At 40.7% G+C, this 26,337-nt stretch overlaps 1 long non-coding RNA gene across 1 annotated transcript; it reads left to right on the top strand.

Moving 5' to 3' along the window:
* Nucleotides 1-24,565: 24,565 nt before the first annotated feature.
* LOC122016682 lies at nt 24,566-25,592 on the top strand. Its single transcript, XR_006121175.1, has 4 exons — nt 24,566-25,067; nt 25,194-25,264; nt 25,340-25,403; nt 25,559-25,592. It is a non-coding gene; the product is annotated as an uncharacterized LOC122016682 (long non-coding RNA).
* Nucleotides 25,593-26,337: the final 745 nt, after the last annotated feature.

Here is a 26,337-nt window from a genome sequence, read left to right as displayed (position 1 = left end):
CTAATTGGATAACTTAGAAGGTTGATTGGGTCAAATATGTTGATTATCCCTAGCTTTGTTTCGTGTACATATGATTGTAATGAGTTGTAGGAGGTCTCTGATGGTTAGTTCATTTGCAGGAAGGGTGAGTATTCACATCTAGATATGGTTGTTGTATGTTCCTTGTGGATTATAGCTTCTTAGTTAGCTGTACGTGTCTGATTGACATATTGGAGGTATCTTATTGATTTAAATCTGTGTAGTGGTATGTGCACATGGGTGTGAATGTCATGTTGGAAGTATCTTGTCGACTACATCGGTGTTGTGATATGTACATATGTGTTTGGTGTAGTATCTGAGGTATCTTGTTGATTATGTGTGATTTGTGAAAGCACCTAGGTTTTAGTATGCCTTGTTGGAAGTATTACGTTGATTATACTCTTGGCATATGTTTATATATGTCAGGTGAGTGTTGTTTGAGGGTATTGTTGATTTTACCTACGATGATATGTGCACACGGGTTCGGTATACATTATTGGAGGTATCATGGTGAATTATACCTATGACGTGAGTATTTTTAGTGTGTACTAATTGAAGGATTATGTCGATCATACATATGTTGTGTATGCACGTGTGTCAGATGTATGGTTGGTAGCATCATGATGATTCTACCTATGTTAAAAGTAGAATGTTAAATGTCTACATTATGATATTGGTTGTTTTACCCTGTCAACTAATTCTTCCATTAGTGGGTGACCGACCCACTAGGAGGATGATAGAGTTGACTATGGATTTGATTTGCTTACTGGGTGGTTATACCCTAGGCTACCCACAGTGATCTGTGGTAGAGAGATCTCGTGCAATCTCTAGTTAGATAGTTAGGTGCTTTGGACACTTATGTATTGTTGTGGTAGAGCGTACCTTCCACATGTTATGGATCGTTTGTGGTAGAGCGTAGCTTCCACATATTATGGATTCCCACATATTTAGGGATTGTTTTGTAGTGGAGCGTTGCTCCTACATATTGCGGATTGTTTGTAGCGGAGCATTGCTCCCATATTTATTGTGGATATATATTTTGGATTATTTGTGGTGGAGCGTTGCTCCCACATATGGAGGATTTCTTGTGGTAGAGCGTTGCTCCCACATATGTGGTATTTCGTGTGATAGATCATTGCTCTCACACTGGAGGTTCTATTCTTTGGTGATTATATATCGTTGGTGATTAGATCTGTTTATTGTTGGGGATCTTATTGTTAGGAATGTCTGTGATACGGACAGTATGTGTCTTGGTTTTACCATTAGTGCTTGCGGTGCCCTAGATGTTATCATGGACTCGATGATTTGGGTATCCCTAGAATGTTTGGATCGGTTTCCATTGTCTTTGTTGACGATGTTGTGATCTATTTCGGATCCGCGGTGAGTCACGTACACCACCTTTGCTTAGATCTAGAGATGTTTCGACGAGAACATCTATATGTGATGACCAGTAGTGCTTATTTGGATTGTCTTATGTGATGATGACTAGGACACACGGTCACCAGCAGGAGTATACCGTGGTTCCACAGGAGATCGAGGTTGTTACCGTTGGGAGTAGACGGAGTCGATATAAGAGGCTCGCAACTTCCTTTGTTTGGCTCGATATTTCCGGAGATACGTTGAGGGTTTCTCACGAATTGCTATGCTATTTACACGCCTGACCAGGAAAGGCGTGAAGTTCACGTGGTCCGAGGACTACGAGACCAGCTTAGAGGAGCTGAAGCGGAGACTAGGGGTGACTCCGATTTTGGTTTTACCTTCTGAAGAGGACAGATTCGTGCTCTATACCGACGCATGACTACAGAGTTTGGGCGCTATTTGGTGCAGCACGACACGGTAGTCTTCTATGTTTTTCGAAAGTTGTAGGAGCATGAGTAGAACTACCAGTATATGACTTGTGGTTGGCCGTCATTATTTTGTGCCTTGAAGATTTGGTAGCCTTATCTATACGGCGTTACATTTGAGATTCTCACGGACCATGAGAGTATCAAATATTTGTTCGCTTAGAAGGAACTTAAATCTCCGACAGAGGAGATGGATGGAGTTCCTGAAGGATTTTGATTGTACCATTAGCTATCACCCAGGAAAAGCTAATGTGGTTGTCGATGCACTTAGCCGGAAATCCAGAGGGACTTTAGCTTGCCACCGAGTTGTGGTCACAGACTTGATTCAAGGTTTCTCCGATTTGGGGCCTTGAGAGGATAGGACAGACAGAGCAGGGTACTTTGGTTACCATGCTTGCTCAGTCGTTAATCAGGATGAGGATCCGAGAGCCCTAAGCTGCTGATCAGTATTTGCAGTTTATTTGCAGCCAGATAGCTTCCGGGTAGCAGACCGAGTTCACACGAGACGAAGAGGGTGTTATACACTTCCGAGGCAGATTATGCGTACCTCAGTCTCATCCGGTCTTACAGGAGCTACTTCAGGAGGCTCATCACTTTCGATTTGTGGTCCGCCCAGGCGGGACCCGCATGCATCGAGATTTGAGGCGTTCCTACTGGCGGAACGGTACGAAGAAAGACATCGCGAAATTTGTAGCTAGATGTCTTGTTTGTCAGCAGGTGAAGTATGAGCACCAGAGACCTGCCGGTTTAATTCAGCAGATTCCTATTTCTGAGTGGAAATGGGAACTTATTACCATGGACTTTGTGGTGGGTTTGTCGAGGACACGACGAGGGCATGACGCGATTTGGGTAGTCGTCAATCGATTAACCAAATCTGTACACTCTTTAGCGATCCGGAAGATTGATTCTCTGGATCGATTGGCAGATCTGCATTGCCGAGAGATCATCGGATTACGTGGTGTTCCTTTGAGTATTATTTTGGATAGAGACCCCCGGTTCACGACTCGTTTCTGTCAGAGTCTGCAGCCGGTGGTAGGTTTTGTGGGACACCCACCCTCTGGGATGAGGTTGGGGAGGCCCAGTTGTTGGGACCTCATAGAGCTCAGTATGAGGCAGAGTTGGTCCGTATTATCAGACGGAGGATGTTAGAGGCGCAGGATCGCCAGAAGTGTTATGCTGATCAGAGACGCAGACCCCTAGCGTTCTCTATTGGCGACCATGTATTTCTGCGAGTTCCACCCACGAAAGGGGTGAAGAGATTTGACCTCAGAGGTAAGCCAGCTCCGCGATACATTGGTCCTTTTCAGATCTTGGAGAGGATTGGAGCGGTAGCTTACTGGTTAGCACTACCACCATCATTGGTAGGCGTGTACGATGTGTTCTACGTGTCTATGTTAAGCAGATACATACTCGACCCGACACATGCACTGACAGATATCTCAGTTCTGTTCAGCTCGACATCATTTATGAGGAGATTCCGGTACGGATACTGGACCGGAAAGAGCGTCAGGTGTGAAACAAGACTATCCGGCTGGTTGATGTCGGATGACAGCATCATATAGACGAGGAGGCAACTTGGGAGCTCGAGGATATTATGCGAGCACGATACCCCATCTTTTCACTTGAGGTGTGTGATATTATTTACCGTTCAGCATTTATACTCTTTACCTGTTGTTAGTATTTGCTGATGGTAGATAACGAAATTTGGGGACCAAATTTTTATTAGTGGGGGAGAATGTAAAATACTGAAAATTAGCGAATAGTGATAAGGGATTTTTCCGGAATTTTTAGAAATTTTTCGGGAATTTTTCGGAGCTCATATGGACGAGTTTACGGGGATTTACGGGGATAAGATAGGGCCCGGAAAAAAAAGCCAGTTTAGGCTACCCATTTAATTGAGGAAATGTTTTATTTTCCTTATTTATTTCTTTTCTTTTTCTTTTATTGCTTTTTCTCGTTTCTTTTCCCTATCCTCACCGAACTGTGCCTTTCCTCCCGATTTCCCCCTGCGACGCCGAGCCCTAACCACCTCGCGCCGACGCCTTCCTTCTTCTCCTCTCACGCGACGGTTCCACCTTCTCCTCTTCATCTTCTTCCTCTCCTCATCCATGCCGAGTCGTGCGCCAATCACCGGCCACAGGGAAGCCAGCGCCGTTGCCTCTGCCCTAGCGTCGACGACCCACTCCCGACGCCACAGCCGTCGCGGCCGATCGCTTGCCACCGAGCTCTCGTCTCCGGCCGATTCCCTGTGCGCTAGTTTGGGTTCACAGCACCGACACCGCCCGATTCCGCACTTCTCCCATCTGCTGATCTCCGATTCTTCTCCGATCAACAACGCCGTCTGCTATTGCCGGAGTTGCAGAGTCCCTCTATCGCGGAAGTCATGCCCTAGCCCCTCTGTTGCGATTTGGCAGCACTCCAGCCGAGCCCTAGCTTCTGGTCTGTGGTTTCCAAGGGTGTTCGGTTGCTTCGGCTGCACTTGGGGTCTCCTTCGGCAGATGTGAATCTGGTTTGGGGGTGAAGCTTGCAAGGTATTGGATTTATAGGATTTGACTTCATGATTTGTACTGGAATTGTAAACTATATGATGGATATTTGACCTATTTGACCTATACAGCAGGATTTGGGAATTGTAGTGTTGGATTTGGAGGTTAGCGGTTCCACCTAGCTCCGAGCATTATTCTGGCAGTAACTTCTCCAGTTGTGATTCAACAGAGGAGGACAAATTAGCGGCTGCCCTTATTCCGACAGGAACCACCTGTTGTGGACCAACAGAAGAGACTTTGGTGTTGAGGACTGTGATTCGAAACGGGCGTCTCGACATCGGATTGGTTCGGTTCGATCTATATCGGAGGCGGGTACCTCTTGACTTATCTTTTATGATAATGTCTTTGGATATGCATAGTATTTTATAACTACATGCAATGAACATGTTTGTCGTTGGTATGTCACTGTTTGATATCCTTAGCATGTTAGGTTTGTCACCTGTGATGTATCCGTGCTTATATCTCGTGATTTGTTGCCATGATTATCTTGTTACCATGAGTATCTTTGTTTCTAGAGTGACATACCATGCTTACTGAGGTTAGGACTAGGATTTGGATTGTTGTTTCTGGCCTATATATCTAGATTATCTGATACTTAGGTTTTTGTGTCATATCAGATTTGTGTACCTCTATTTGTATATCATATATGATTCGGGTGTTTAGACCCTGATTCTTTGATCTGTGTATATTGTTGGTACATATGCTATAGAAGAGGGATATGATTTGGGTCTAGGTTGTTATACCTTAGAGGATTTGTATACCCTAGATCCGTGGATTTGGCTTACTGATACTGTGGTACCCATATTATGTATATATGGATTTTCTATGCTGATCGGGATATTCCATACTTATTATGTTCGGGCATAGGTTTTTGATATTCTATCCGACCTGTGTACTTTAGATTTTGGTATGTGACCATCACTTTACAGTACCCATTTTGTATATATGGATATGGTTATGTTGATCGGTTTTTGCTATGCATAGTGACATGCATCATGATTGCATGTTGCGATTGTCGGCTCCACTATGGTTGAGCCCATCGCCAGTACATGTACTGCACACACCCCACTCATGGTTTAGTGGTATATCAAGTGTGTGGCGGTTCTGCTGTTTGGCTCCGCTGGTCCGAGGACTCAGCGTGGTAGCCGCAGTTCCGCTCTGTTTGGCTCCGGCATTTAGTGTAGCAGCGTAGTAGCAGACGGTGGACTCTGTTTGGCTCCGTTGGTCGGTGACCGTGGTAGCCGGCAGAGATTTCCTCCCGTCATCGTCTTAGGGAGATGAGAGCATTGAGCTCCCCATTTATGATTTGGGGTCACAGGAGAGGAGTACTCCGTCCACTCGGTCCACTCATCGAGTAGTGACGACAAGTGCACTTGTCACAGCCCTACCCACTCGGTCTCACCATTTGTGTGTGAGATGACTGACTGGCGTCAGGGGTGACCAGGACGCATCATTAGCATCATATGCATTGATGCATTTATATTTTTATGATTGTGTTTGCTGCATTTGGTTGCTGCATTTTGGTTGGATACATACTTTTGACCTGCATACAGGATTATTGACACTTTCGGTTTGACGACTTCTTTTTGTCTAGATAGGAGTTCCTGGTGAGTACAGCTTCCTCAGTTACCTTTCAGTTTTGCATATTCCCTATATATGATTAGGAAGCTGTATTCCATGTTTGTTGTTGTTAGATATATCTTACTACTCATGTCCATTGGTATTCGCTGAGTTGTTGAACTCACCCCCGTTGACACTATCTTTTCAGGTACCAGGTTATTTATGGTGTCGCTTGGAGCATCCTGTCTGCTGGTCCCCACGTCACATCAGAAGACTTATCGGTTTCACGTATGTTTTGTTTGTTTATTGTATCAGTTGTTTAGCTCTGTACTCCGGTTTTATTTTTGGAGTGTTGATGTTGTTATGTGGTATTTGTATTTGTTGTTGGTTGTGTAAGTCTAGCCGGCTAGCAGTTTTGTGTTTTGGTTTTGGTACAGCCGAGTGGGCTGATTTATTTTTTTTACTGCGTGGTTGTGTCAGCCAGAGGCTGAATTTGATATTAACTGCGTGGTGTTTGTTTTCTTTTATTGTTATTATTCCAGCCGCATGTGGCTGAGGTATATAGTGCTTGTAGAAAAGTTTCAGATTGTCCGCCGTACAGGGGAGATGCTGCCGAAATTTCTTCGGACAGAGACTCCTCCGGGGCGTGACAGTTCTTGTCCATCTCTACCCATCACAGGTCGGGACGTCCGTCCGTCCGGCTGGACGGGGAGTTCATGCGTCGGCCGGACGGACCTCATCTCACACCCTGGCCGGACGGAACTCCCCTCCCGTCCGGACTTCCATTTACTTCGATATGCTGGGGGAGAATTTCGGTAGGGTGCTATGTAAGGACTGTTAACAGTATATCACCTTCTCTTAAGCCTTCCGCTCGGCTCCTTGCTACTGTTCCACTGAGCGTCAGAACCCCGACTCCCGCCGGGGCACCTTTTACCATCAGATATTCCTCGGTCGGCCGGCCGGGAGGTCCCGGCCTGCCCATCTTTCTCTGGTCGCCCAACTGGCCCTTTGACTTCGGCGGGGCGTTGACCCCTTAAAATATGGGTCCCCTGTTCTAACCACCGGATCAATACCCATCCTAAGGTGGCCAGCCAAGCAAGCTTGGAACCCAAGCTTGGGCCGACCAAGCAAATAGGATGAGCCAAGTTGTGTGGCCGGTCCTAGCTTGAACCCAAGCTTGTTGTGGCCGGCCACATCAAATTAAAAGGATTTTAATTTTTAAAATTTTTCTTATGTGGATTCCATAGTTTTTAAAGAGTGTTTTAAAATTATAAATTTTTCCTTTTGTAGCTTTCTACAAAAGATTAAGAAAAGATTTGATATCTTTCCTTATTTGTAGATTGAAAGGAAGATTTTAATTTTAAAAAAACTTTCCTTTTTTGTAACCATGTTCATGATTTAAAAGAGTGTTTTAAAATTATAAATTTTTTCTTTTATAAGTTTCTACAAAAGATTAAGAAAAGATTTGATATCTTTCCTTATTTGTAGATTGAGAGGAAGATTTTAATTTTAAAAGATAACTTTCCTTTTTGGAAATCATCCACATGTTTTAATAGAGATATTTTAATTTATAAAACTCCTTTTATAACCAACCATGAAGGGAAAAATTATTTGAAAAATTTTTATTTAAAATTTTTGGAAACAAATTAGGAAGTTTTTATTTTGTGTTAAAACTTTCCTTTCTTGGAGCAATGAGGTGTCCAACCATGATATTTAAGAAAAGGAAATTGGTTTTAATCAATTAAATTTTCCTTTTCATGGAAAAGAAAATAAGGAAGGTTTTATTTAATTTTTCCTTATTTGCCAAGACCAAGGATTATAAAAGAGGGGGCAGGGGTGCCTTCATGAGATACAACTCTATTCTAGTTTCCTCCCTCTCTTCCTTGATGGTGGTTGGCCCTAGTCCTTGCTCTTCTCCTCTTCTCTTCTTCTTTGGTGGTCGGCGACATCATCCCTTGGAGCTTTGTGGTGGCGGCCGGATCTTGCTTGGAGGAGAAGGAGAGAAAGAAGGCTTTGTTTCTAGCATCCCTTGGAGCTTGGTGGTGGTGGCCGAAACTCTTCATCTCAAGGAGAGGAGCTTGGCCGAAACTTGCAAGGAGGAAGAAGAAGGGTTTGGGTGGTTCTCATCTCAGTAGTTCGTTGCACACACAACGTCCGAGATAAGAAAATGAATACGGTAGAAGATCAAGAGGTCGTTGCATACAAAGAAAGGTATAACCCTTCTTTTGCCCGAGGAGGAGAGGTGCTTGGCCGTGTGTGGCACATGGCTATGCAACCTTTCCAGAGGCTAAGCCTTGCATGGCCGTGTGTGGCAGATGGCCGTGCAACTTTTCTAGCGACTAAACCTTATATGGCCATGTGTGGCACACGGCCGTGCAACCCTGGCCGAGAGGGAAATGGTTGGGGCCGTGTGAGTCCACACGGCCGTGTCACGACCGTGTGGGGGTCACGCCCTGCACCCAAAAAGGAGTGGTTCTCCCCCTTTGTACTCCTTCTTGACTTATCATTTTATCCCACAACCTTAGGGAGAATATTTGATATTTCAACTACAACCAAACCACAAATTCATTGTACACCATTTTGAATAGTAATTTTATACTAACCGGAGATAATAACATATGTCCATCAGCACCAAAATCTAACATGGTCAGACACTAGCAAATTCCAGGATTGCTTCCCATTGTTCCGTCACTCACACCATCAAACATTGCTCCTGCTGCCCCTTCCTACTCGAACTTTCCCTTACCTTTATCTGCAGTATAAGGAAATACAAACTATAAGTAAAGACTTAGTAATTACCATCTACTCACAAAATTACGCATTAAAGAGAACATGCCTTTTTATTGTAAAACTGCTTGGAAAGAGAATAACAACATATACTTGAGTATAGTTCATGCTAAAACATATGCTTTGTAAATATACACATGATATGTATTTTTAAACAGTTTTAAAATGCTAAACACCAACTTAAACCTTGCTAGTAATGTAACGAAAACAGAAATCCTGGCATATTATAGAGTTCACCAACAGTACACTTTATGACTCAAGTTCTCTACTTAATGATGATTTTACTTCAACAAACCAATGCACTTTGAAAACTTTATCATATGTATTAGTGAACATAATAATCAACTTTCTTGGGCCCGACAATGTACCACTTGTGCGCATCCTTAATAAAATCTGAGGTAGCTAATCCCGAACCTATTAAGGTACTACTAGCCGAACTTATGCCTAGGGACAATCTAGGAGCCCATCCCATGGACCTTGTGTCCAGTACATGCCATTTTAAAGTAAAATACTTTCTTCTACTCAGCACTTTCTTATAATTGTACTTGTTGTCATTTCGACAAACACCTTATGTGCACTTAATCCCCCACACATATAGGGAAGCATCTTACGACACTTGATTATACTTCTTAGTCCTAAAAACTTAATGGGAAACAAATAAAAGTACTCACATGCTCTTAATCCCAAAACTTAGAGGGACATCTTTACATATCATGCATTTTATCTTCTTTAACATACACTTTAACATGAAATTTATTAACCATGCATACAACCATACAAACATACCACAAATAGGTTCCTTCATGCATAATCGAAACAACTTATACTGCAGATGAGGAGTACTTACATTTCTTTCGCTAGATCTTACTCTTATAGGGTGTAAGAAAAGCAACACTCTCTTTTGTATGCCTTGATCTCCAAACCACCCACCTCGTACGTACGAATCTTGATGAAAACTCCCCTCTAGATTCTCTTCTTGAAGAACCTAGAACCTTGGAACCCTAGAGTTATTGGCCAAAACTACAAGATAAGAAGAGGGAAGGAGTTTCGGCTAGGTATGGGAGAAGGGAAAATGAAGAGATTTAGGTTTTGATCTCATCCCTCGACTTTTATACTAAGTGAAAGTTGAAGCATCTCTTCTCCCAAAATCTGCTTATAAGGAATTATTTCCTATTGCTAGTGTGATGCTTTACCACCACCCTAATGGAAACTCTAACCAATCATATATAAGAGGTCTTGGGTTCAATCCTGCCCAAGGCCATTTTTAAATCTATCTTTATTTCTTTTTCTCTTCTTCTAGTTCTTTTTGGCTTTTTGAATAGAGAAAATTTATGGGTGTTACAATCCCCCATACCTTATAAAAAGTTCATCCTCGAACTAGAACAATTGTGGATACTTCTATCTCATATCATCCTCGTGTTCCCATGTTACCTTTTCATACTATTGACTTTACCACAGCACTTTTAGTAACGGTATCTCTTTGTTCCTCGGCTTTTTAACTTCTCGATCTATTATTTGAATAGGTCGATTTTCATAACTGAGATCCTCTTGAACTTGTACCATCTGTGGCTCAATCACATGATTTGCATCGGGAACATGCTTCTTCAGCATCTTCAGGTAGTTCCAGCTCATAAGCTACCCTGCCAACTCTTTTGGTGATCGGGTATGGCCCCAGATATCGTGGACTCAACTTTCCTTTCTTCCCAAACCGCATCACTCCTTTCATAGGAGCTACCTTGATGAACACTGAGTCTCCAACCTCAAATTCTAGTGGTCTACGGCGGACATCCGCATAGCTTTTCTGTCGGCTCTGAGCAGTTTCTATTCTATGGCGAATGTTCTGAATAGCTTGGGTGGTGTCTTCGATGAGATCTGTCTGGAGTCCCATTTCTTTCTTTTCACCACCTTCAAACCAACAAATAGGAGATCTACATCTCCTCCCATACAGAGCCTCATAGGGCGCCTTTACGATAGTAGCTTGATAGCTATTATTGTATGCAAACTCTTCTAAGCATAGGTATAGACACCAACTGCCCTTGAAATCTAAGGCACAAGCCCGTAACATATCCTTCAAAACTTGGTTCACCCGTTCTATTTGCCCGTCAGTTTGAGCATGAAATGCAGTGCTGAATCGTAACCTAGTGCCAAGAGCTCTCTGAACACACTCCCAGAGGTGTGAAGTAAAATGACCATCTCTATCAGAAATTATGGTTTTGGGCACTCCATGTAATCTGACGACCTCTTTAACATATATTTGTGCTAACTGATCAATAGAGTAGGTTGTTCTAATTGCTGGGCAATGAGCATACTTGGTCAATCTATCTACTATTACCCAAATAGCATCATAACTGTTCGTAGTTCTGGATAATCCTACAATGAAATCCATAGTTATATCCTCCCACTTCCACTCTAGAATCTAGATAGGCTGCAGAACTCCGCTTGGTCTCTGATATTCTACTTTAACCCGTTGATATGTCAAACAGGTACTGATGTATCTAGCAACATCTCTCTTCTTTCCAGACCACTAGAAGCATTCCTTTAAATCTTGGTACATCTTGGTGGAACCAGGATGCATTGCATAGGGTGTTCTATGGGCTTCATCTAAAATTTTCTTTTGCAGTTCTTCGTGATTCCACAGAGATGATAACCATAATATATTATCCCACTGTCTGATACTCGAAACTCCCCATTTTCTCTTTACTGTATTCCCTGCTTGATCTTCTGAATAATAGGATCTTCCTCCTACCCTTTCTATACATCGTCAAGCAAGGTTGACACTAGTGTCAAAGTAGAGAGCTGCTCGGTAATAATCTCAAGACCAAAATTTACTATTTCTTTTTGTAAGGGATAGGCCATAGCAGATATAGATAGTAAGGCAGCACAAGATTTCCTACTTAGTGCATCTGCCACTTTGTTCGATTTCCCTGGATGGTAGAGGATTTCACAGTCATAGTCCTTGACCAGCTCAAGCCATCTCCATTGTCTCATGTTAAGGTCTTTCTGAGTGAAGAAATACTTCAGACTCTGGTGATCTGTGTAAATCTTGCACTGAGCTCCGTATAAGTAATGCCTCCAGACTTTGAGAGCGAAGACTATTGCTGTTAACTCAAGGTCATGAGTGGTATAGTTCTTCTCATAATCTTTTAGTTGTCTCGAGGCGTAGGCAATAACTTTGCCGTTTTGCATCAATACAGCTCCGAGTCCCAGTTTAGAAGTATCGCTGTATATATCAAAGCTCTCACCATTTTATGGAAGAGTCAGGATTGGAGCACTGTGTTAGTTAGAGCCCTAGAGCTAATCATATTGTAACGCCCGCCCTCCCTGCTAACCCTAAGGGACGGGGCTACGATACTCTATGTACAAATAACAGCAGAAGACTTAAAATAATTTTCTTAGTTTCATAAAAACTTTTCTTTTGTTTTCTTTTCATCAAAACCAAACTACACTATCATGGCCTCAATAACATGATATCAAAATTAGTAGAAACATAACATCAAGTCACACATAAGGTACTACAATTCATGATACCAAAGCGTAGTTCTTTAAAAGTTTTTAAAGCAGGTTCTTATTTGGTTGCCTAGCCACTGCCACACACATCTCCTTGCCCCTCCTGCTGCTCCTCTAGCTCATCCAGCTTTTTCCTTTATCTGTGGTACAAGGACAGTAATCTGTGAGCACTCATGGCTCAGTAAGTTCCTTTCCTACTCACTAAAACCGAAAATCATAGTATAATCAAAGAATGTCTCAACATGGCATCACTTCAACTAGTCATGACATAATGTAACATACTCTTTTAAGCATATCATGCAACATGAAGAAATTATAACTAGTCATGGCATATCATAGCGTAAAGCATAGCATGAAGCATAACATAATCGTATCTAATCATGGCATATCATCATAAGGAGTCATGGCATATCCTACACATGGACATATCATGGAACATAACATAATCATATCTAACCATGGCATATCATAAATCATCATAAGGTATATGCAATATGATTTTGTAAAACATGTATCCGTAAAACATGTGTATGTCTCATGATCTTTAAAAACCATTTCTTCTTACATATATACTTGAACATAATCTCAACTTAAAGGGGATCCCGGCTATGTACCACTTACATATTGCGTGCAACCTATGTAGGTCCAAGGTAGCAAGTCTTGAACCCTACAAGGCAACATACTAGGCCCGAGTCTTACTCCATCGACCTAGGGGCACTTAGGAGTCCATCCCTAACGAGGCCCGAGTCTTATTCCATCGACCCCGGGGCGCTTATGGAGCCCACCCTTGGTACAAGCCATATAAAGTAAAGTACATGTCATACTTATACATATCATACATCATAAAAGCATGCATCACTTAGGCACATATCATATCATAAAAGTATGCATCACTTAGGCATACATCATGTCATAAAAGTATGCATCACTTAGGCATACATCATATCATAAAGGTATGCATCACTTAGGCATACATCATGTCATAAAGGTATGCATCACTTAGGCATACATCATACCATAAAAGTATGCATCACTTAGGCATACATCATATCATAACAATATGCATCACTTAGGCATACATCCTATCATAACAATATGCATCACTTAGGCATGGATCATAAAAACATGCATATCTTAAGCATAAAGCATATCATCAAGCATGCATAATTTAACCACATAGCATATCATGAAAGCATGCATATTTTAAGCACTAAACATAGCATCAAAGCATGCATAATTTAACCACATAGCAAATCATGAAAGCATGCATATTTTAAGCACTAAACATAGCATCAAAGCATGCATAATTTAACCACATATCATAACATAAGCATGCATATTTTCAGCTCATATCATATCACCAAAGCATGTAAGATTTACCCACATATCATAACATGAAACATGCATATTTTGAACTCATAACATATCGTAGAAATTCTCATCTGGTATAGCTCACAAGCATACATGTCTAAGCATAAAAGTATATCATGTGATCATCCAATCATAAGGAACAATGTAACATGATTAATTTGGGTACTAAGCTTTCTAATCCTTTGAGTTCTTATCATGGCCGAAACCCTCTTAGGTGCCCATTTAGGTTTTAAACACATCCAAGCATGTAGAACCTAATTCATTCACATATCATTTTCATAGGAAGTATCATAAACAAGGTTTACTTGGACTCTAAGTTCTCCAAGTCCTTAAACCTCATTTGGCCGAATCTTAACAAGTGTGAAACAAGGTTCTAAAGGACATAAAGCATGGAAACCTTAACCATATTTATAGCATTCATTTCAAGGAATATGGTAAGCACCATTGAGTTAGTTCCTAAATTCTTTAAGCTCTTAAATTTATGTCTTGGCTGAAACTTACAAGTACTCATTTAGGTTTTCAAGCAAGCATACAAGCATGTGAACTTACTCTAACATCATGTATAAATTCATAAATGGCATCATACAAGTGATCATGGCCGAAACTTCCCTTAGCATCAATTTAGGTCACTAACAACATATAGCATGTGAATTTTTTTAGCTTTCTACATTTCATATTTCATGGAGAGTGACATGAGCATGTTCAATGTAAGTTCTAGGGTTTCTAGGGCATGTATCCCTTCATGGCCGAGACCTTAAGGTGTCCATTTGAATCATAGTTAAATATATAAGCATGTGAACCCAATCAACATGTTATCTCAATTTCATAAGAAGCATCTTTAACACATGAGGTCAAAATTTTAGGGTTTCTAGGTCTTTAAACCCTACATGGCCGAACCTCATCAAGCATAGAATTTGTTCAAATGGAATAAAAGCATAGCAAGTCATAACACATTTCATAACATGTATAAAAGTCAAGCACTATAAGCATACATTTAAATTGTGTCTTAGGTTTCCTAGGTTTTTCCTTTCTTTATCTCATAGCATATGTTTGGCCGAAACCTTCCAAGTCTTTAAACTAGGTTTTAGGTGGCCTAAAGTATGGAAAACCTAAACAAGTTTTATGGCAAAAATATCAAAGAACTATACATATAAATTTGGTTCACAACAAGCTAGGACCCTTGTGGTCATAATTATCATATATCATGCAACCAATTTTCCTATACTCTAATTAAGCATGGGAGCATTAAACAACTTTCATATCTTATTATCATGGAGATTTTGAGCATGTTAAAAATCTGTTTAAGATATTCTAAGCCATCCACCTTACCATGGCCGAAACATTAAGAGTGGTGTTCATGAGTTTCTATCAACATACAAGCATGCAACTTCTTTAAGAAACTCTATATTCTATCATATAAACATGGTGAGTTTAAATCCAAAGTATTCCTAACCCTAAACCCTTCCTTTGCCGAAACTTGTGTGTGGGATACTTATGGTTCCAAGTAACCTTCAAGTGTGAAAACAATAATGGATCCTTAACCATTTATTTAGAGGGTTTTGTGCAAGTTAGGTAAACACATAAATTCCCTAGCCCTTATAAAACCTTTTTGGCCGAAACTCTAGGGTTAGATACATCTCTAATCCAACATCACATATATATAAAAATATGAGAGAAAACCTTTTACAAAGCATAGAAAAATTATCATGAATCAAGGCTTATTTTAAACATTCCTAGGATCACAAGTCCTTCCTTTGGCTGAATTTTTCACAACTTTGTTCTAGGTTTTAAAATCCTCATAAAATCCAAAAACACATCAAAACTACTTGTACCACAGGTGAGGGGATACTTACATCCTTTTCGCTTGGGGTTCTAAAGTGTGGTGATGGAAGAAAGGGTTTCTTCTTCTTGTTCTCCTCCTTTGTTTTCCCTTGGTAGCCTTACTTGTATCCTAGGAGGAACTTTATTTTGGGGGCCGAAAATGGAGGAGAGGGGGCTGAGGTTCTCGGTGATGGAGAGGGGAGAATGAGAGAAATGAGTGAAAAATCAAATCTTCTCTTCACATGCTCCCTTTTATGTTAAGGGGGAAGAGGTAGCAAAATTGGTTTTTGCTTTCCTTCTCCCTTAGCCTTTTTTTTCATTTTTATATTTATTTTATTTATTTATTTGTTCTCATCATTCATGATAAAACAAGGGGGAATGAATCCCCTTAATTCCCCTCTTTAAGTCACGGCAAAGAAGAGGAAGAGGGAGAGAAAAGAAGGAAGGCAAGTTGCCTTTCTCTTGTTCTAGGTCGATGGTCAAGGAAACGGGCCTAGTTCCTAGTAGGTTCGAGATTAGCTAACTCGGATATATTTAGGATGCGTGCAATTCATGTATGTGGTACAATGTCGTGCCCTCATGTTGAGATTTATGTTTAAGTACCTATATGATATATGTTTTCAAAAGAACATCTTGCGTATGTTTGTTTCATGCTATATGATTATGATATATGTTTTCAAAAGAACATCTTGCATCTGGTTGTTTCATGCTATATGATTATAATATATATTTTCAAAAGAACATCTTGCATATGTTTGTTTCATGCTATATGATTATGATATATGTTTTCAAAAGAACATCTTGCATATGCTTATCTCATGCTACATGATTATTATGCTTCATGAAAATGCTCTTGTGTGATATGTCTATGATGCCTAAATGAACATGCTACTACCTTATGCTTATACTTGTTTGATTAGATGAACATGTCATTACTTTATATCAACTTCATGATGTATGTTTTTGTGAGTAGGAAAGGATATTACTAAGCGTATGTGCTTATAGTTTTATTTTCCTTGTACTGCAGAAAAGGGTAAAACATGGTTAAACTAAAGGGAGCAGCAGGAGGGGCAAAGGATGTGTGTGGCAGTGGCATGGTGGAAGAGATCTGTTTTGTGTTTTCAGGACTTATATATGTTTTAAGTTTTTGCATGTGAACTATTTCTTTCTTGCTACTTTTGATGATATTAGCTTGAACTTGTTCGATGTTTTATACTTAAGGTGAACTATTACTCTTGCTTCCATGATACCTCGAAATGCTAAGTACTTGTTTATTTAGAGAATTTTTAGTAATCATGAACTCTAGAGAGCAGTGTACATGTTTAGTTTTCTTCTCATCTTAGTACGCTCTATGCTTTAGTTAGACAAGCATGTATCATGTTTCAAGTAATAGATAGTAAATAATTTTATATATATATGAATTCTAGCATGTTCACATGTTTTGGTTATATGATTAAGTTTTATGTTGTAAAGAATAAAAAAAAAAGAAAAAAATTCTTTCGCTGCAATGATTTCTTATGCATGTATGTATGTTCGCGTAGCACCGCCCTTGCTAACAGTAGGGGAAGGGCGGGCGTTACAGTTTGGTATCAGAGCAGGTCTACCTTTCCACTACACACACACTTCAAGACTTCATCCTGCCGCTCCAAGTAAGAAGTTCTATGCCTACTTTATTTTTCTTATGTATGATAAAAAAAATGTTTTTAGTCTATGCATGCATGAATGTAAGTAAGAATGATAATAATCTTATGCTAGCCTGGTTAGGAATAATGATAACTTATGCTAGCTTTGTTGTCATATATTAAGATAAGCATGGCTAGAAGACGCAATAACTGAGTCGATGAGACAGTACCCCCACCTGATCTGATGCATGTAGTTACCGAACTTCAGCGTTAGGTTACAGAGCAACAGTAAGTAATTAATGCTCTAATGAATCAGGAAGGGAACCCTACCACCCCACCAGTGAATCAGAATCAGATGTCAGTCGTGCCTATAGCTACACCAGTACCACCGATAGACCCAACCCCGGTAGTTCGATAAGAGGCGTATCTAATTCAGTGGCAGAGGTTCATCCCGGGGTGTGTCACAAGGGCACAAATAGGTGCTTCAACTGTGGACTGGAAGGACATTGAGCCAAAGACTGCCCTACCCAGGTTCATACACCTCCTCAGTAGTACCTCCAGAACAGGGGTGCTCCCTCACAGCTACACCAGATGTAAGCTACGATAGATGGTACTCAGATAAGCGGAGGGAGATTGGAAGCCCCGCCAATTACGACAAATGCCAGGATTCTCTCTCACCAAGGAAGACATGGCGAATGCTTCTACGGTTTCACGGGTCAAATATTTATTTTCAGTCAGTATGCTACTATATTATTTGATACTGGGGCAACACACTCGTTCGTCTCTACGCCTTTCACAAAGAAGATAGACATACCACCACAAGTTTTAGATTGCAAGTTCTTAACAACCCTGCCCTCAGGAGAAGTGATGTCATCTACTCATATGCTGCGTGCCGCACCTATCAGAATCGTAGACAGGGAACTTTATTGTGATATGATAGTGCTCTACATGCAGGATTATGATATTATTTTGGGCATGGACTTCCTGAGCAAGTACGACGCTTTGATAGAGTGCCATAAAAGAAAGTTGTCTTCCGGCCAGAGGCAGAACCGATGTTTGAATTTATTGGAGAACCAAGGAAAGAAACTAAGAAATTCCTATCAGCCTTAAGGGCATTAAAGATGTTAGACAGAGGATGCAATTGGTTTCTAGCACATGTGGTCGATACCAGTCAAGCAAAGGACCAGAAGATGGAAGATGTCAGAATTGTCTGCAACTACCCAGAGGTATTCCTCGATGAACTACCAGGGTTAGCCCCCAATAGAGAAATTGAATTTGAGATCGAATTGATTCCTGGTACTAAACCAATCTCTAAAGCAACTTACCGTATGGTGCCGACTAAATTGAGAGAACTTCAGGGACAACTACGAGAATTACTCGACAAGGGACTTATCCGCCCTAGTCACTCTCCATGGGGAGCTCCAGTACTGTTCGTGAAGAAGAAAGATGGGTCTATGCGAATGTGCATAGACTACCGAGCACTAAATAAGGTGACGATCAAGAACAGGTGCCCTCTACCATGGATTGACGACCTGTTTGACCAGTTAAAAGTTGCCACCGTCTTCTCTAAGATTGACCTGAGGTCTGGCTATCATCAAGTAAAAGTGAAACAGGATGATATACCGAAGATGACTTTCCGAACAAGATACGAACACTATGAGTTCGTAGTTATGCCCTTCGGAGTGACGAATGCTCCTGCTATGTTTATGGACCTGATGAATCGGGTATTCTCGGCATACCTCGACAAATTTGTGATCGTCTTTATCGATGATATCCTCATCTGTTCGAGAAACCAAGTAGAGCATGCCGAACACCTGAACATTGTATTACAGATTCTTTGGGAGAAGCAGATGTATGCGAAATTCTCCAAATGTGAGTTCTGGCTCGACCGAGTATCATTATTGGGTCATATTATCTCCAAGGATGGTGTGATGGTAGACCCAATAAAGATTGAAGCTGTGAGTAACTGGAACAGGCCAAAGAATGCCAGTGAGATCAGAAGTTTTCTCGGGTTAGCAGGCTATTACAAGATGTTTGTAGAGGGCTTCTCTAAAATTGCAGCCCCTATGACAGCTCTCACCAAGAAGAACAGGAAGTACGAATGGACAGATGACTGCGAGAAGAGTTTCACATAATTGAAAAGGAGATTGACCAGTGCTCCAATCCTCACCCTTCCGGAAAGTAACGAAAGTTTCGTTATGTACAGTGACGCTTCCAGATTAGGACTCAGAGCTGTACTCATGCAGGATGGCAAGGTCATTGCCTATGCCTCTAGGCAACTCAAGGAACACGAAAGAAATTATCCCACTCACGATCTAGAGCAAGTAGCTGTGGTCTTTGCTCTCAAAATATGGAGGCATTATCTATATGGAGCTCAGTGTAGGATCTATACCGACCACCAGAGTTTGAAATACTTCTTCACACAGAAAGACTTAAACATGAGACAACGCAGATGACTCGAGTTAGTCAAGGACTATGACTGCGAAATCACTTATCATCCGGGGAAGGTGAACAAAGTGGCCGATGCACTCAGCAGGAAGCCACCTGGAACATGAGGACGATATGAAACAAAGATACCCAGAGCTATTCTAAGTTCGAGGATGAACTTTTTAGAAGGTATGGGGATTGTAACGCCTAACAATTTCATATGAATTTCTTTTAAGAATAAGAGAAAATGGAACCAAAAAGAAAAGAGAAAAAAAAAGAAGAGTGGTCAAGGCTTGAACCTTGAACCTCTTAACAAGTGGAAAGTTTTAAGTAGTATGGGTTAACCAATAGGCCAAGAGAAAGTATTGGTAGGAAGGAAAAGGGAATTGTAGTTAAGGGTAGGGATGGTGAAGGGACACCTTTCTCCCTTCACTTAGAAGAAAAGTTTATCTTTTCTTTCTCCCCTTTCATTTAGCATGAAGAGTTCATTTTCCCTTCTCCCTTCATTTAGAATAAATGAAAGGAGGAATGAAAAGGTATTTTCCCTTCTCCCTTTCATGGAGAATAAATAGAAGAAAGGGAAAGAAAAGTTATTATTTTCCTTCTTCCTCCTCCTTCCTTCACCGAAAATCCAAGCTCCTCTTTCTCACATTGCCGAATTCAAGTTAAAGGCTTTCTCCCTAAGAAAAACTTCACAAAGGGAGGTTCTTAAAACACACTTCTTCTTGCAAGAAAAAGAATAAGGAAAAGGGAATTCTAGAAGCGAAAAGGGTCTTCTTCTTCTTCTTCACCAAGGGTATTCTCTTAGTAAACCCAAGCAAGAGGATGTAAGTATCTCCCTCACCTGCAGTACAAGTAGCTTGCAAGGTTTTTATGTTCTAAAAGTTGCTAAAACCCCTAGAACCATGCACTTAGGGTTTCGGCCAAGAAGGAATAAAATAGATATAAGAAAGTTGTTAAACCTAAACTATGCTTGTTTATGATTCCTTATGGTATGTGATCCACTATATTATGTTAGTTAAGGTTTTCATGTTTTAAAGTTGCTAAAAAAACCTAGAACCATGTTCTTAGGTTTCGGCCAAGAAAGAATAAGATGAATTTAAGAAAGTTTTTAAACCTAAACTATGCTTGCTTATGATTCCTTATGGTTTGTGATCTACTTTATTAGGTTAGTTAAGGTTTTCATGTTTTAAAGTTGCTAAAAACCCTAGAACCATGCTCTTAGGGTTTCGGCCAAGAAAGAATAAAATAGATTTAACAAAGTTTTAAACCTAAACTATGCTTGTTTATGATTCCTTATGGTATGTGATCTACTATATTATGTTAGTTAAGGTTTTCAAGTTTTAAAGTTGCTAAAAACCCTAGAACCATGCTCTTAGGGTTTCGGCCAAGAAGGAATAAAATAGAATTAAGAAAGTTTTAAACCTAAACTATGCTTGTTTATGATTCCTTATGGTATGTGATCTACTATATTATGTTAGTTAAGGTTTTCATATTTTAAAGTTGCTAAAAACCGTAGAACCATGCTCTTAGGTTTTCGGCCAAGAAGGAATAAAATAGAATTAAGAAAGTTTTAAACCTAAACTATGCTTGTTTATGATTCCTTATGGTATGTGATCTACTATATTATGTTAGTTAAGGTTTTCATATTTTAAAGTTGCTTAAAACCCTAGAAGCATGCTCTTAGATTTCGGCCAAGAAAGAATAAGATGAATTTAAGAAAGTTTTTAAACCTAAACTATGCTTGTTTATGATTCCTTTTGGTATGTGATCCACTGTAGTATGTTAGTTAAGGTTTCCATGTTTTAAAGTTGCTAAAAAAACATGGAAACTTTCATGTTAGTTAGGGTGAGAAGTCCTTTTATGATGCTAAAGGTCTCCCATGTTAGGATGAGTACCATGTGATGCTAGTATGATACTTTCCTTGTTTTCAAAGTGCTTAAAACCTAAGGCCATACCTTGTAAGTTTCATCCAAGAAGAAAGGAAGGGACTTAGGGGAAGCTTAATTCTGACTAGACTTGCTTATGTTTTCTCCCATGTTATGCTATGTATGATGTGATCCTAGTATGATGCTTTCCTTGGTTAAAGTTGCTTAAAAATTTAAGATCATGTCCATGCAAGTTTCGGCCAAGATGTGGATTAGGAATTATGGAAAGTTCAAAACCCTAACCATGCATGATAATGACTCTCTATGTTGCTATGTGATATGCTTCATTTTATGACAAGAACATGATACGCTTCATTATATGACAAGAACATGTTATGATTCATGATATGACAAGAACATGATATGCTTCATGATATGACAAGAACATGTTATGCTTCATGATATGACAAGAACATGATATGCCTCATGATATGACTAGAACATGATATGCTTCATGATATGACAAGAACATGCTATGTTTCATGATATGACAAGAACATGATATACTATTTTACTTTTGAATTGGCTTGTATCGGACCCTAAGAATGGTCCATGGGATGGACTCCTAAGTTGTCCCTAGGTCGATGGTCAAGGAAACGGGCCTAGTTCCTAGTAGGTTCGAGATTAGCTAACTCGGATATATTTAGGATGCGTGCAATTCATGTATGTGGTACAATGTCGTGCCCTCATGTTGAGATTTATGTTTAAGTACCTATATGATATATGTTTTCAAAAGAACATCTTGCGTATGTTTGTTTCATGCTATATGATTATGATATATGTTTTCAAAAGAACATCTTGCATCTGGTTGTTTCATGCTATATGATTATAATATATATTTTCAAAAGAACATCTTGCATATGTTTGTTTCATGCTATATGATTATGATATATGTTTTCAAAAGAACATCTTGCATATGCTTATCTCATGCTACATGATTATTATGCTTCATGAAAATGCTCTTGTGTGATATGTCTATGATGCCTAAATGAACATGCTACTACCTTATGCTTATGCTTGTTTGATTAGATGAACATGTCATTACTTTATATCAACTTCATGATGTATGTTTTGTGAGTAGGAAAGGATATTACTAAGCGTATGTGCTTATAGTTTTATTTTCCTTGTACTGCAGAAAAGGGTAAAACATGGTTAAACTAAAGGGAGCAGCAGGAGGGGCAAAGGATGTGTGTGGCAGTGGCATGGTGGAAGAGATCTGTTTTGTGTTTTCAGGACTTATATATGTTTTAAGTTTTTGCATGTGAACTATTTCTTTCTTGCTACTTTTGATGATATTAGCTTGAACTTGTTGGATGTTTTATACTTAAGGTGAGCTATACTTACTCTTGCTTCCATGATACCTCGAAATGCTAAGTACTTGTTTATTTAGAGAATTGTTAGTGATCATGAACTCTAGAGAGCAGTATACATGTTTAGTTTTCTTCTTATCTTAGTACACTTTATGCTTTAGTTAGACAAGCATGTATCATGTTTCAAGTAATAGATAGTAAATAAATTTTTATATACATGAATACTAGCATGTTCGCATGTTTTGGTTATATGATTAAGTTGTAAGTTGTAAAGAATAAAAAAAAATTTCTTCCACTGCAATGATTTCTTATGCATGTATGTACGTTCGCGTAGCACCGCCCTTGCTAAGACTAGGGGAAGGGCGGGTGTTACAGTTTGATATCAGAGCAGGTCTACCTTTCCACTACACACACACATCAAGCCTCCATCCTGCCGCTCCAAGTAAGAAGTTCTATGCCTACTTTATTTTTCTTATGTATGATAAAAAAAATGTTTTTAGTCTATGCATGCATGAATGTAAGTAAGAATGATAATAATCTTATGCTAGCCTGGTTAGGAATAATGATAACTTATGCTAGCTTTGTTGTCATATATTAAGATAAGCATGGCTAGAAGACGCAATAACTGAGTCGATGAGACAGTACCCCCACCTGATCTGATGCATGTAGTTACCGAACTTCAGCGTTAGGTTACAGAGCAACAGTAAGTAATTAATGCTCTAATGAATCAGGAAGGGAACCCTACCACCCCACCAGTGAATCAGAATCAGATGTCAGTCGTGCCTACAGCTACACCAGTACCACCGATAGACCCAACCCCGGTAGTTCGATAAGAGGCGTATCTAATTCAGTGGCAGAGGTTCATCCCGGGGTGTGTCACAAGGGCACAAATAGGTGCTTCAACTGTGGACTGGAAGGACATTGAGCCAAAGACTGCCCTACCCAGGTTCATACACCTCCTCAGTAGTACCTCCAGAACAGGGGTGCTCCCTCACAGCTACACCAGCTGTAAGCTACGATAGATGGTACTCAGATAAGCGGAGGGAGATTGGAAGCCCCGCCAATTACGACAAATGCCAGGATTCTCTCTCACCAAGGAAGACATGGCGAATGCTTCTACGGTTTCACGGGTCAAATATTTATTTTCAGTCAGTATGCTACTATATTATTTGATACTGGGGCAACACACTCGTTCGTCTCTACGCCTTTCACAAAGAAGATAGACATACCACCACAAGTTTTAGATTGCAAGTTCTTAACAACCCTGCCCTCAGGAGAAGTGATGTCATCTACTCATATGCTGCGTGCCGCACCTATCTGAATCGTAGACAGGGAACTTTATTGTGATATGATAGTGCTCTACATGCAGGATTATGATATTATTTTGGGCATGGACTTCTTGAGCAAGTACGACGCTTTGATAGAGTGCCATAAAAGAAAGTTGTCTTCCGGCCAGAGGCAGAACCGATGTTTGAATTTATTGGAGAACCAAGGAAAGAAACTAAGAAATTCCTATCAGCCTTAAGGGCATTAAAGATGTTAGACAGAGGATGCAATTGGTTTCTAGCACATGTGGTCGATACCAGCCAAGCAAAGGACCAGAAGATGGAAGATGTCAGAATTGTCTGCAACTACCCATAGGTCCGGAAAAGCCTGTTTAGGCTACCTCGTTTTAAAGAGGAAATGTTTGATTTTTCTCCCTTTTTCTTTATTCTTTTTCTTATTTTCCTCCGCCGTTTTCTTTCATTGCCGCGCTCCCGAAGTCCTCACCCCCTTGCCCTAACCGGCGCCGAGCTAACCGCTCGCGATTTAAGCCTCGATCAAGGTTTGTTCCTTTTTCTTCTTCTCCGCTCTGCCGTCCCCAAATCGCCGGTGCCTAGCCTCTGCCCCGACTCCAGCGATGCCACTGCCGGCACCGATTTCCCAGCCTCGGCTGCCTTTCCTCTATGCCCTAGCATCTCTGCCGATGCCACTGTCTCTCTTTCTCCCGACGCCGAGCAGCACCGAGCCCTAGGTGCCAACGCCGTCGACGCCTTTTTCCGACCTCTTCTGTGCCACTCCGAGACTCCTTGTCCGAGTTCTCACCGTGCCCTAGCCCCCGCTCAGCAGATAGCCGGCTGCCAACACTCAAAGCAATTGTCGATTTGTAGCCTCTGCCCTAGCCTCTGTTTCCGACGCTGGTAAGGGTTCTGCCGTGGCCACCACTTGGGATCTGTATGTCGTCGTCGCCCCTTTGCTCTGGTTTACTGCCTCAGTAGCCCTTGCTGGAAACAACACCGGTGACCTAACTCCTCCGTCCTCTAATCCAGTGAGCTACTGGATGAAGGTAAGGATTAGGTTGAAATTTTAGTTGTGCACTAGTAGTTGATTGGGTTGTTGATGCATTTGTAGTGTGATTTCTTTCGATTCGATTGTTGGAAGACAGTGACCTAGTTGGTTCCGGTTATCACAGCATCAAGAGTTTGTTGCTGTCTCTGTTTGATTCCGGCCACCACCCCCTGTCAACAGCTTGGCACACCTGAGGTAAGATTAGGTTGTAAGATGGGTTGTTGTTTGATTTGTGATTCCCAATTATTGATCTCAACATGATCTGATCAGTAGGAAGGATTCCAGCAGCAAACGATCCTACTTCCAACAGTGATAAAACGGCTGTGAGTTTCAGGTAAGGCATAGGAATTTGATATATGCTATTGATCATGTATGGGTTGAATTGGGTTTATGTGTTGGTCAGGGATTTGCCCTAAACTAGGGTTAGAGAGTTATTTAGCTATTTATGAGAATGTAGCTAAATGAAATATATTTATATTCGTGACACAGGATCTTGACGCGAGACGAGTATCTTGGAGTCAGATTTGGATCACTTTATTGGAGGCGGGTACTTTGACTTATGTCTTTTGATATGCATGATAATATGTTTAACATATAACAGTAATTGTGTTACCTGTTTATTTCGGTTGGTCACTACATGATTAGTACATGTTGTTTGTTTATTTATTCTGCACTACATATTATCTACCTGATCACATATGCCTTAGGTAGTGACCTAACCACATGCTCTGTTATATTCTGGATCTAGGGTTTATTTGATACCCTCTTCGATTTGTGTGCCTTCTATTTGTTACGTCTTCTTGTGGTACACACTTTGTATCTATTTATATGGATCATGCCATGTTATTCATGAGATTGCCATGTTCAGTATCATGCATCATGATTGCATGCTGTGCGATTGTCGGCTCTACTTTGGTTGAGCTCATCGCCAGTTACATGTACTGCACACATCACCCATGGATTTGTATATCTGGCTGGTGTGTGGCGGTTCTGCTGTTTGGCTCCGTTGGTCTGGTGCCGCTCTGTTTGGCTCCGTTGGCATTTAGGGTAGCAGCGTGGTAGCCAGATGGTGGACTTTGTTTGGCTCCGTTGGTCGAGACTCGGCGTGGTAGCCGGCAGAGATATCCTCCCGTCCGTGTACCGGAGATGAGAGCATTGAGCTCCCCATTTATGATTTGGGGTCACAGGAGTAGACAGCATTCCGTTTACTCTGTCATTGCACGGAGCATTGATTTCAGAGTATGGGGTTGACATATGCATTTATTGCA

Source organism: Zingiber officinale, chromosome 8B, assembly GCF_018446385.1.
Source record: "Zingiber officinale cultivar Zhangliang chromosome 8B, Zo_v1.1, whole genome shotgun sequence".
NCBI lineage: Eukaryota > Viridiplantae > Streptophyta > Magnoliopsida > Zingiberales > Zingiberaceae > Zingiber > Zingiber officinale.
Note: the sequence above shows the minus strand (reverse complement) of the source record. Positions and strands in the feature narration are given on the sequence as shown.